Below are 13753 nucleotides of genomic sequence, written 5' to 3'. Positions count from 1 at the left end.
AGCTCCTGTTAGTTGTCCTCTAGCCTCCACACAAATCATGACACAAGCCCCACCCCCAGCAAGTTAATTAAAAAAAAAATAAAAAGGAGCTAGGTGTGGTGGTACACCTTTAAATCTCAAGGAGGCAGGGGCAGGTGGAGCTCCGTCAGTTCAAGGCCATCCTTGTCTACACAGTGAGATCCTGTCTCAAAAATAAGCGGCTAGAGTATGTAATGCTCTTACAGAGAATCGGAACTTGGTTCCCAGCACCCACATCAGGTACCTCATAACCACCTGTAACTCCAGCTCCAGAGAACCTGACTCCTCTGGCCTCCATGGACACCTGCACTCATAAGCATGTGCGTGCGCGCGAGCACACACACACACACACACACACACACACACACACACACACACACACGAGGGTGGGGGAGGAGAGAGGGAGAAAGGAGAAAGAGAACAAACTATCAAAATCCAGATGGTATAAAAAAGGTTTGTAGGGGTCACTGAAGTGGCCCAGTGGGTAAAGGCTGCCACCAGCCTGAGGACCTGATTTCACTCCTCAGGACACACATGGTGGAGAGGAAAAGTGACGCCAGGTTACCTTCTGACCTCCACTGGAGCACCATGGTACACATGCACATCCAGGCACACAAAGTAAATGAAGTGCAATACACGAAAAATCTCGATGAAACTGTCTTTTATAAGTCTACCGAGGAGTCCTGACAAAAAGATGCTAATAGGTAATGGATAAAGAAATTAGAAATTCAAAAGGAGAAACTATGCTAACAAAAAAATGCTCAAATGTGTACATTTGTGATCCCAGCACTTAGGAGGCTGAGGCAGAAGTTCAAACCCAGCCTGTGCTATATAAATAGTGAAAGTGTCTCTTCAAAACAGAAGAGGGAAAATTAACATGTAATATAGTTGTGACTATGTAAGAAAATATGCAGAAGGAATTCAGGAGAATGTAGGAGGGCATTAGGTGACTTTTTATATACCTCTGCATATTTTGTTATGTACGTCTATATGACGTATGGGTCGGAGTGCACACATATGGAGGTCAGACAACCTTGTGCATTTAGTTCTCTCCTTCAACCTTTACAAGGATCCTGGGGTCCAAACTCAGGTCCTCAGCGCTGTGTGGCAAGTGCTTTACACACGGAGCCACCTTGTCACCCATCCATTTTCCAGGTGTCTTATCTGGAGGTCTATCTGAAGGCAAACCAACTATGAAGTAGTGAACTACACTGTCATGGTGGCATGCCTGCCCGTTTTCTCCTTCTTCCTAGAAATAGACATACAATCCAAAGCAAACCAATCACTGACCCTCATCCTCACAAACATAATGGTTAAGGAATGGACTTGTGAACGGGAGAAAGCAGGTCTTCATGGAATTGCTTAACTCACATGTGAACTGGGGTCGGACCTACGACTATTTTCCTAGTTCTCAAGGATGCATCCAACCAATAAAGACAAAGTAATATAGCATCAAGTACTTCTAACCACAAGGCCTCTCATTCTTTACAACTGGTGCACTGAACCAGTGAGACACCCCAATAACTTCCCAACACACCGAAGGAAGCCTCTTTTATAAGTTTTTTTTTCCAGGCTACTTTAAATTGGATTTTATCATTTGCAATATAAAGTTTAGGCCTATACAGCATCACTCCAAACAACCAGCAAGACAAGCTAATTGTTGCCATACAGCTATGCTTCTCAAACTGCCAGGTAATTTGTACTCATATCCAGGTGCTGCAGACGTTGCTGGTCTGCCGACAATACTTGGAGAGCCACTGGATACAGAAAAACACTGAAATCACAAAAACAGGGCTCCTTCTTTAAAAGTTTTACACTTCAATTCATCTTTCAGAAAAAGACTCACTCTAATCTGTTTCAGTACTATGTCTCATTTACCCACATTCACTGAACAACCTAAGAGGCATGTTAATAGGCAGAAATAGCTTTATAATCACAGTTTTTTTTAAGCATAATGATTTTCTTAATTACTATGTCCTACTTCCATTTATTTCTACCCTTCAGGTCTGCAAAAGCAAATCACTACAGAATACTTAAGAGTCAGGCTTCCCAAGGGCTACTACAGCGTTTAGAAGCAGTGAGATATAATCGCCTTCTGCTCTAAGTTTTCACACAGGGAACAGAATTTAAATAAGCCAAAGTAAATGCAATCTCTCTCATTTTACGCTATTTCTTTATTTGGTTTTTCTGAGACCGGGTCTCACTGTGTAGTCCATGGCGGCCTTGAATTCCCAGAGATTCTCTACTCCTGCCCCTGGAGTATTGAATGGAATCATCTCTTAAGAGGAAAAACTAAGTCTCGGGATTCCTGAGAAGACCTGCAGAGAGGAGAGAGAGGAGAAGATTTAAGCGATGGAAGGAGGAGAAAAGGGAAAGGATGCCAAGATAACCCTGGTATCGTGGAATAGGAATGATTTCAGAGCCCGATGTGGCGCTGCAGAGCCGTACCTGCAGCACTGATGAGGCTACAGCGGAAGACTGGAAATCTGAGGCCAGCCTGGGCTACCATAATGAGCTCTCGGCCAGCCTAAGCTACAGAGCAAAACCATGTATCAAAAAAGAAAAGGATCTGATTACTGCTTAGACAGCAGATTCATGAATTTTTATTATACAATCCTGTAACATACATGTACATGTTTAGTGTGAATGTTGTATTTTTAAAACTATGGGGGAGCGGGGGAGAAGAGCAGCAACCTTACTGAAGACACATTCTCAGGCAGGCCTGGATAAACACACACTGCTATCTACCGAACACAACTTTTCTGTCATGATTCTTTCAGGAAAAGTCCAGCCCCACACACTCATCAGGTCAATCAAACCTAGGAACAGGTTTTGGAATAGTTCTACTACACTGTAAACATTTACAGTGTTATCAGCATTCATTGAGTTTCAAGTACAAGTTATTTAATGGATTACTAGAACAGACATCTGGCAGATACTTTATTATCCTTTCAGCCTCATATTTTTCTTCTAAAAAAGTTGCAACATTTTAAGAAAATTCCTCCTTCCCAGACACATCACCCAAATCTTAACGGAGATGAAAGAATGCTTGATATTCTAATCTAAACTTTGCCTGACATTAAAATTTTTCCACAAGGCTCCTTTTAAGTTTCTCCCTGCCTCCCATACTTGCGTCAAACCTTTTAGAAAGCTCTAGCAGATCTCATACTAACTGCTTGTCCTCCAGGCTTCTGTGTTCACCTTTAATCTTGTGATAGTTTTCACAATCAACACAAACTCTGGTTCCTAATGAAGGCCACTACAACGTGCTACGTAACTGGACTTGGCATGCTTTCCCATTCAAGTAGGACATGTTTTCCAAAACAACCAAGCAATTACTAAAAGAACTGGTTAAATTTCTAATCTTCCTTGCAATCCCTCATCAAACTGTAATCTGTCTTAACTTTATTCTATAAATTTCCATCATGCTTCTGATGGACAATTATTTTAATGCTATATCAGATTTTTAATAAAAATTTAGGAATCACTATTAAAATGGTCTTGTTCTTGACTTTTAGACTGTCTATTTTATTTTAGAAAGAGGGTCTTCCTATATAGCCCTGGCTGTCCTGGAACTCACTCTGTAGACCAGGCTGGCCTTGAACTCAGAGATCCGCCTGCATCTGCATGAGTGCTGGGATTAAAGGCATGTACCACCACATCTGGCTTAGACTGCCTATTTTAAACTAAACAATAGATTTTAATTGTTTCAAGCACCTTAGAAACACATAGGCAGTTCCTTTCAGGTGTGTTGCTACACACCTACAATTCGAGACTAAAGCAGTAAGATTATGAGTTCTAAACCAGCCTAAGGGTGTGTGTGTGTGTGTGTGTGTGTGTGTGTGTGTGTGTGTGTGTGTGTATACTGTCTCAAAACATACCTTTCCTAATGTAGAAAAAAGTTAGAGCTCTTTTCCCAGGATAGAGAGCCTAAAAATGGCATTGTAAGTGATATATTACAAGCATTCTAAATTATTAAGATTTATCAATAATGTCTACTTTATTTGATGGCCTTTTAATAGGAAGGAGAATAAGCAACTTAAAACATGAGGCTAAAAGTGACCACCACCAAGTAAAACAAAGATGCCAGGTGTGGTGGCATACTCCTGAAACCCCAGAACCAGGAGGTAGGGGCAAGAGGATCAACTCCGAGTTTGGGGCCAACCTAGTCTACATAGTGAGTTCTGGCCAGCCAGAGCTACTGAGACCTTGTCTCAAAACAACAAACAAACAAAAACACCAGAAAATAAGAAAAGAGCCAATAATCCCTGCACTCAGAGGACTGAACCAGTAGACTGAGTTTGAGGTTCACCTGAACTACAGGGTCCAAAGTTGCCAGCCTGAACTATACAATAAGACCCTGTTTCAACAAAACAAAACAAACAGAAAACCTTACAAGGACGCTATCCTCCCTTTTTTGCATATAATTAAGCAATTGTTCCAGACTTCTCTGTACTGATTTGCTTTTTAGTTTCCCAAAAATGAACCGAGCTGAATGTGTACATTCAAGCAGCTGAGACAGGAGAATTTTGAATTCAAGGCAGTCTGGTCTATGACTTTGTCTCGGAGGGTTTTTTGTTTTTTTGTTTTGTTTTGTTTTTATTTAATTGGCCATGTTTGTGTGTGAACTCTGATTTGTTCACTGTATCTTTTTCTATTATCATATTGTCTGGAGTAAGGTAGCTTTATAGTAACTTGGCTCTTTCCAGGGTTTTCACTTTTCCCCATCTTTAGAATCAGCTCCTCAGTCTCTGTAGGTATATTGCTGGGATACGGGCTAGTCTGAGAAGAGGGAGCATCTTAATAGTCAGTCTTCCCATCCATGAAGATGGTATGCCAGAGTTTTGTCATTTCAGCATACTCGCCTTGTACAGTTCTGTGAAGCTGCACGTTTCTGGGGTCATTAAGGTGGTAACTGTTCAGTTAACCACCAATTGTTAAGTACCAGTTAAGGAGAAAGACAACTGACCGCTGTATATTGACTTTCTATCCTGTGAACTTGCTGAATGCACTCATTTGGAGGACTTTGCTTTTTGAAACAGGATCACATGAAGCCCAGGCTGACCTCAAGCTCACCATGTAGCAGACAATGACCTTGAAACTCCGCATCTTCCTGCCTCTCCCTCCCATGTGCTGGAATTACAGGCATAAATCCTCTAGAGCTTTTAAAAATTATCTTTCAGGTCTTTTACATAGATATGTTGTCTGAGAATAGTGAACATTCTTACCTCTTAAAGCATACTGTTAAAAAAAAGAGACAAGTCAACAACTGGGAGGAGACTATTTCCTTATCATTTATGCTCTAGTTATTCTGTTCCTACATATTAACCCGGGAGCAGAAGTATGCGCCTCTACAAAGATGTTTACACAAAAGCTCACAACACAACACAGAAAATGGCCTAAATGTCCATCAAAATACTATTCATCAATAAAAATAGAATGTACATGTAGCAACATGGATAAATGCCAAAAGTCAATGTTAACTTTAAGAAGTCAGACTCACACCTCCACACAAAATTATTTTATATAACACCCACAAATGAATCTTAAGTCACATAGAGAAAAGGTCTCTAAGAGCAGGAAACAGAGACCTCAAAGAGCCATGAGGAAATTTTTAAGGGTGATGGACGTTCCTTGTATTGATTATATTGACATTTTTTAAGTGTCTTTGCCAAACTGACCAAATTGCACACTAAACATGCACTTTACTTAGTGTCTGTTATTCCTCAGCAGAGTTGTTTAATGCCAATTTCTTCAGCTTACTAGCAATCCCCTTTCTCATTTTCATCACTATCACTCTGCTTGGTTCCTATAACAACTGTTCACTGTATTCACATGTAAGGTCAGTAGTGTTTTTCATCATTCAAGTATAAGTAATTTATTTTCAAAATACATTTGTGGTGAAAAGAGATGATGGATATATTCTGAAATCATGCAAATTTGACAACTTCATGCAATCATTGAATGTAGTGAAATCTTTATATTTTATACTATTTATTAATGGGGGGCCCATGCCATGGCATATGTGTGAAGGTCAAAGGACAGCTGGAATCAGTTCCTCTTCCGCCATGTGGATCAGAAGATCCAACTTAGAACACTGGGATTGGTAGCAAGTATCTTATCCTGCTGAGCACCATCCTGCCAGCCCTGAATATGAGTAAAATCTTATGTAAGTTAAAAAAAAATAGGTGGAGGGATTCATGTCACAGATATTGAAGGACAATCTATAACCACTTCATTACTAAGCCAGTAGCATCCCTAATAACAATCTATTAACATCTGTCCTTATACCCACAGATAAGTGTAGTGTTCACCCCTCATAAAGGCAAGTTCTCTGAGCAACAGAGAAGACCACCTCAGAAAACCATAACCAATCAAAATGCAGAGTTGTGGAGCCCAATCACAGTCCATACATCTAAAAAACACCCCTATATCTAAGGCTCAGGGAACATCGCCCAGGAGGGGTCAGAAAGATAGTAAGCACCAGAGGATCAGGGAATTTGCTGTGAGACTATCTATCTTATCTCCTAGTAATGTCAAAAGCTACACCCACAAACTCTCAACATGACCTACCCAAACATGAGCAGAGCAAGGACAACACGAATGGACAGGGTGTGGGGAGGCCCTCCTAAGGAATGCTGGGAACAGGAGAAATAAGTCTTCTCCAGGGAAGAGCACATCAACTGGTTAGCCAATACCAAGTGGTCAGCCCTGCAAACATACATACAAGCAACATTATACAGACTGAGGTTTTACATGTATGTATGTATGTATGTATGTATGTATATATACACACATATAGTCATATTATATATGTGTGTGTATGAAATGACAATTGATGAAAAGAGGCTATGAATTTGAAATATGAAGATTATATGAGAGGATGTGGAGGGAGGAAAAAGAAATGTAATTATATTACAATATCAAAAATTTTTTTAAAAGTTAAAAAACATGAGGTGCCAGGCAGTGGTGGCACATACCTTTCATCTCAGTACTCGGAAGGCAGAGGCAGGGGAATATATGTGAGTTCAAGGCCAACTTGGTCTGCAGAGATCCAGGACAGTCACACAGTTCCAGGACTATACACTAAAACTGTCTCAACCCCCACCCCCTCAAAAAAAGTGTGAGGGGATTTATTTGAACAAAGGAGCAAAACCAAAAGTCAACATGGCAAGTCATGTCTGGAGCCCTAAATTAAGCAAGGAGGGTTCACAAACACTATAGGGTTTTTGTTTTTAGAGAACTGGATATGAAAGTCCAATTAATATAAAATTAGAGTAAAAGAGAAGCCTTCAGCCTATTTAAAATGAGTTAATATTTACTAGATATTTCTCAAATAGTCATATAAATACATGTAACTGTTTTCCATTCTATTTCAAACTAGAAATTATAATTCTTTCAGCACAGTAATCAATATATATGGATATATAACATAACAAATGCTTACCTATACAGAATCAAAGACACCTTCAAGACAGTGTCTCTAAGACCCAACACTAGTACATCTCAATGTATGTATTTGCCTTAGCTGAAACAATTATCTGGTTATCAAACATCTGTACTTCCAGTTCCAGGTAATCTGATGCCTCTTGTGATCACTGTGGGCACACTGGTACACATAGAGACAAGCAGACAAAATACCAATACATATAAAATAAATAAACCAATTCCCTCAAAAAACAAACAAAACCACTTTTCAAAGACTGAAAAAAAAAAAAATCCAGAGAACTGGGTACTGTGTGAGACACCTGTAATCCCAGCACTCAAGAGGTCAGTCTAGGTTATACATCAAGGGATTCTGTGTCAAGCAAAGGAAAAGGGGACACAAATAAACCACAGCCCAATTCTATAGCTCTTGCTCATTAAATTTCAACAGAGGTCTACAGCATGTGGGCTACATGATGAATGTTCTTTGTGAATAGAAGAACCTGAGAACTAAAGAGTCACAATTGCTAAGTACTACTACCGTATCTGGGGCAACTTTGTCTTTTGGGGGGTGTAAAATAACCCAGAGAACAATTCATGATGAGAAAGCTTGGTATGTTTCACTAACATGAAACATGAATCAAGAGAATGGACAACCTGCAACCAACCACACCCAAGTCCCAGCTTCGCCACTTAACTATTCTTACCCAGATGATGAGACCTTTTTGAGTCTTTTATTTGTAAAATGGAGCTGACCATAAAAGCACCTCACAGAATTTACTTAAAAGCCAAGTTCTAGGGCACAGGGAATGTGGCTCAGTGGAAAAAGCACTTGCTTTAGTATGCACAAAACTCAGGGTTCGGTCCCCAGCATAGAGGAGGAAGAACCTAGGAGGATAGACAAGTTATGTATGTGTATATACAACTACACAGTGATTTCTAGGATGGCCAGGGCTACACAGTGATGAGACTTTGTCTCAAAAATAAAAAAATACGGAACACTTTCTAAATGATTTGAGGATGAGTACAATGGTTGGCATCCATGGTTTGGATCTAGTTTTACACCTCAAAGGTTCCTGTGTTGGAAGCTTCGTCCCCCAGTGTGGCTGTAGACAGGGAGTGGGAGGAAAGATGAAGGACATGCAAGATGAAGGAGGTGCAGAGGTCAACTCCCAGGAGTCAGATCTCTCTCCTAATATGTGGGTCCTAAGGACTGAACTCAGGTTTCCAGGCTTGGTGACAAGTGTCTTTACCTACTGAGCTACCTCATCACCCGAAGGGTAGAACTTTTAAAGTTTTTGTTATTAAGATTTAAAAATTTTTATGTATATGAGTATTCTGGCCACATGCATGTATGTGCACCACATGCATGCCTGGTGTCCTCAAAGGTCAGAAGAGTGCATGCGATCCTCTAGGACTGCAGTTGCTGACAATTGTGAGATCCCACTTGGGTGCTGGGAATCAAACCTAGGTCCTCCGCAAGAGTAGTGAGTGCTCTTAACCACTGGGCCATCTGCCCAGCCCCAGTGGAAGAGCCTGTAAGAGGTGAGGACTAGCAGGAGGAGGTGAAGTCACTGGGGACACCATTTTCAGAAGGGACCAATGAAGTGGTTAAATTCAGGGTCTGTCAGTCAGTTCCCTCAAGAGCAGATTGTTAGGGAAAGTGAACCACACCCCTGGATCTATGTACTTCCCTCCTTACCCCATGACTACTTTCAAATACTCTTAGCACTGTGAGGCCATCTGCCATGAGGCCATCATTAGAGCTGACCACAAGTCAGAGCCATGTTTCTTTTCTTTTCTTTCTTTTCTTTTTTTTTTTTGTTTTGTTTTTTTTTTGTTTTGTTTTGTTTTTCGAGACAGGGTTTCTCCATGCAGTTTTGGAGCCTGTCCTGGATCTCACTCTGTAGACCAGGCTGGCCTCAAACTCACAGAGATCCGCCTGGCTCTGCCTCCCAAGTGCTGGGACTAAAGGCGTGCGCCGCCGCCGCCGCCGCCGCCGCCGCCGCCGCCGCCACCGCCACCGCCACCACCACCACCCAGCCAGAGCTATGTTTCTAAGACTTCCAGACTCACGAACAAAACTCTTTTCTTTACATATTATCCAGTCTTGAGCATTTTGTTATAACAACAGAAAAATGACTAAGACAAGGCTGAGCACAGTGGCATATGCCTTTAATCCCAGCATTTGGGAGGCAGACACAGGCAAATCTTTGAGTCTGAGGGAAGTTCCAGGTTCAAGCAGGGCTACAATAGTGAGAACCTTTCTCAAAATATTTAATTAATTACAGAGATGAAAAGAAAACAAGTTAAAAGTTAACTGCCACCATCCAAATAAATGAAACAACTACTGAATTAGTCTTCCCTTTATATTATTTATAATAAACAGCTCAAATGTAAAATACCAGAAGCATGGTATATTAATTTGATTTAATATTACTGAGAAAACTAAACCATCAAAACATGGACACATTTCTAAAAACAGGAAGCAGAAGAAATCTAAGGCAGAATTTATTCTGACGATAGTTATGTAAGAAGCATGAATCTTAGCACTGTATTTTTAGCCAGCATCCAGCCAAATATACTAACAATCATCCTGGGCATCCAAAAGAAGGCAGGAAGAGGAATTTGCTTCAAAATTGCTATAGTACCCTAAATGAGAATCTTTTATAATTTTCTAGGTTTCCAGGCATAGTATCTATTTGGCTAAAGGAAAACTAACGAGAGGATAGCTTCAATTTATATAAAAACATTTCACTGAATATAAACACAAGTTTTAACTGATTTCACTTATCTTTTTTTTTTTTTTTTTTTTTTTTTCCTGAAGCTGAGGACTGAACCCAGGACCTTGCACTTGCTAGGCAAGTGCCCTACCACTGGGCTAAATCCCAAACCCCTAATTTCACATCTCTAAGTCCCCATTTCATGCATATATTTATACACATGCCACAAATGGTTTAATTGTAAAATTTAATATTTTACCACAAGAAAGGCAATAAATTCAATGTCAAAGACCATTCAAGTTACTTTTCTTATCTTCATGTTTATTTCACCTTCAGTGTTACAATATTGGGGGAGAAGAAGGACCATATATAACATAATATATTTCTACTGACTCACAGTTCAGCAGTTCAACAAATTCTAAGAACCTATTTCGTTAAAAACACTTTCAGCAAAAGTTTATTAGAGCCATCTATGTACTTGAATGAAGCTGACATCTCAACTTCCTGAAACAATCAAGAAGTCTGCCTCAAGAAGCCTAGATATTAGGGATTCTTATAATGGAGTTAATGGATGGGGCATAAAATGATATATAAAATTATATAGAAATGTGTACTTGTATTTTCTGATTTAGGCCCCCACCTTCCTGCTGACTTTCAAGGGGTTTCATGGCCTCAAAATATGTTGAAAACCATTCTGGATCTCAAAGATTAATCTAAGAACAATAATTACCCCCCAGGTTAGTCATTTATTAAAAACAAAGCACTCCTTCCATAGAAACTAAGGTTCACAAACTGTATGGCTGTCCCAATTCTTAACACATCCCTGGCATCAGTGCAAATGTTTGAAATGAACTACTCTATGCTTGTCAAATACATAACACAGTCTGCAGCAACAGAAAAATAGCAGTCTCCCCCTTCCAAAGCTAAGATTCGCCTGCAACAATGGAATACCCAGGTGGCCTAAAGCCTTGTTCTTCAGTGTTTATTTTTTATAATAATTACAGGCTGTACTTATTTTTCACCTACTTTGCTGAGTTAACAAGAGACAAAACTGCTCAGTCCTTTTATATCACAGTCCCTGCTTTTAACATCTCAAAATGAAACTCATTTCAGTAGAACAATGGAAACAGCTTTACCCAACTAAAGAGAAATTATCCTTTCCCTAGTCTGTAAACCCAAAAGGCATTAACCCTCAGAAAAAAACACTAGACACAGTATTCCAAAATCGAACTGTCACAACCTTTCAAAAAAGTGAAAAAAAAAAATCTATGCTTCCTACAGAAAGAAAAAGGCAAAACTTCAAATTCATATTTAAGGATCTGATCTGAAATGACACTCAGGCTGAAGTCCAAAGTTAAAGAAAAATCAGAGGCTGAGGAGAAAAAAGAAATCACAGCTGTTCATATTTCAAATCAGGACAAAAAATTCAAGGTTGTTCACTTTCAGCTTCTTCACTACTTCCTGCTCAAAAATCTACTTTCTCCATAGAAATAACCAAAATAACCCTTTTATGTGTTTTTAAAATTAATTTTCAATGTTCCCGCTATGCAGGCATGTTTTTTTTTTAATATGATTATTTTAGGAAAAGACTAGCTCCATTCATAAGCTACGTCTAAACCTGAGAAGGGAAATACGTTTTTTTCCCCTCAACCTTAAAAAAAAAAAAAAGGGAAAAAGTTGATGAAGGAACGCTGCTGCCACGTCTCCCCCCTCCCCCACTCACGTAGTGGCGATTCCATCCCTCCAGAGCGCATTCCAAGGAAAAGTCCAAGAGCCACGGCTCTCGGAGAAACAGTTAAGTTGAAACTGGCAAGTTCCTTGTAATTTTTTTTTCCCCTGCTCGGTTCCTAAAAGAGGACCCAGCAGCTTCTCCATTCCTTTCTGTGGGAGGCTCTGCCCTATAACTAAGGGGGCAAAAAGATCCAAGAGTCGTCCTTCTGTGCGGTCCGCTTAAGATGTCAGCGTCTAAAAAGTGCGTCCGTATTAAGTTCCCGCTCTTGAAAGGGTCTCATGTTTCTCGTACCATCCTTCCCCCCCACCACACACACTAAAACATCCATGGGGGTGGGGGGGGGGCGATCACAAAATTTAAATTTAAAATTCTCACACAACCATGGAAGGTCTGCCTGCATGCAATAGACTTGACTTTTCGATCCTACGAGGGGAGGGAGGGACGAAAAGGGGTGGGGGGAGTGAGCGGAACGAGAGGAGTGGGAGAGGAGGACGAAGTGGGGGTGGGGTGGGGGAAGATACAGAATACAGAGACGGGTTCACGCGTCCTAAAATGATTCACGGGGATGCAGAGGAATCCAGCTTCCCCGACAGCGTTGAATGACAGACAGCCACTTCTCAGCTCCCGCAGCTCATCTCCCCGGGCTACGTCTAACTGCGGAGGCTGCACCGCGACACGCCACAGGCAAGTTCAGCCCTAACTTTCTGAGTGGGTCCCACTTCCCAGCTTCACTTTCCAAAAGCGAGAAGAAAAAGAAAAGAAAAGAAAAAGGCGGCGGCGGCGGAGTGCCTCAGCCCCGGCTGCAAAGCGCCCGCCGCAAGCTTTCTCCCCAGCCAGCCACATGCTAACCATCTGCGGCCGTGGCAGCCCAGAAAACCCCCGCCCGCTCGCCCGCCCGCCCGCCCTCGCCGCCTTCTTCCTCCAGCTTTGGAGGGAGGACCAGGTACAGCCGCGACCCAAGTCAACAGGGAGGCAGGCTGCCCGGGATGGAACATTCAAGAAGGTCCCAGTCCCGGGGCGGGGCAGAAGCGGCTTGCAGCCCTAGCCGGAGGCAGGACGGGGGCGGCGAGGGGGAAGCCGGGCGAGCGGCGGGCGGGGGGGCTGGGCCTCGGGGGTGCGGGGCCGAATCCCCTCCGAGAGACCCGGGGGGCGGCGGTGGCACGGCACAGAGCCCCCCCGCCGCCGAGAGCGAGGGGACCCCCAACACACACACCCGGCTGCCCGCGGGGACCCCGCACCGGTCCCCAAGGTCGGGGGAGCGCCTCACCTAGACAGCGGGGCCGTTGAGGGCGGCGACTGCTCGGGTGCGGAGGGTCCCGTCGGGTCCTGTCGCCTGCGCTCGGGCCGCTACCTCCCCGCTACCCTCAAGCCGGCTGCTAGCGGTGCCACTGGGCGGCAGAGGGAGCCCGTCCGGCCCTTTTATAACCCCGGGGCCGCGCCGGCGCGCCGGGGAAGGGGCGGCCGCAGCCCTCGCTACGTGCGCTCGGTCACACCAGCGCCCGGCCCGTTGCGCAGGCGCGCGCCGCCGGGCTCCCACCCACCACCCGGAGTCGCCCTCGGGCCCCGGGGAGGTCCAGGCCCAGGCAGGCCCACGGGAGGACGCAATGCGCCTGCGCAGGACTCCCGCCACGCCACCGTTACCGTGGTTACCACGGAGGTTCCTCCTCCCCCCCCCACACACACACAAGTTTCCCCATTCCGTGGAGCGCCTGCGTTTCAGGGTCAGCGTTCGGTCTCAGAGCGTCGAAGGCATCGGGACAGACAGAGATGTCTGGAAAATGAGGGAATCACGCGGAGTCGTGGGGTGGGAAATAAGGCGTGCGTCCCGGATGGCTGTCCGGGCTTTCTTGGCCCT

General features: G+C 43.1%; 1 protein-coding gene across 2 annotated transcripts in view; it reads right to left on the bottom strand.

The window, feature by feature from the left end:
- P4ha1 (prolyl 4-hydroxylase subunit alpha 1) overlaps positions 1–13385 on the bottom strand; it is a 57486-nt gene extending 44101 nt beyond the window's left edge. For both annotated transcript variants that reach the window (XM_028892429.2, XM_028892430.2), the window contains exon 1: positions 13166–13385. The gene's annotated coding sequence lies outside the window, so the exon portion shown is untranslated. The remainder of the gene's footprint in view (positions 1–13165) is intronic.
- Between the last annotated feature and the right edge of the window lie 368 nt (positions 13386–13753).

This window comes from Peromyscus leucopus, chromosome 16_21, assembly GCF_004664715.2.
Source record: "Peromyscus leucopus breed LL Stock chromosome 16_21, UCI_PerLeu_2.1, whole genome shotgun sequence".
NCBI lineage: Eukaryota > Metazoa > Chordata > Mammalia > Rodentia > Cricetidae > Peromyscus > Peromyscus leucopus.
This window is presented reverse-complemented; position numbering and strand designations above follow the sequence as displayed.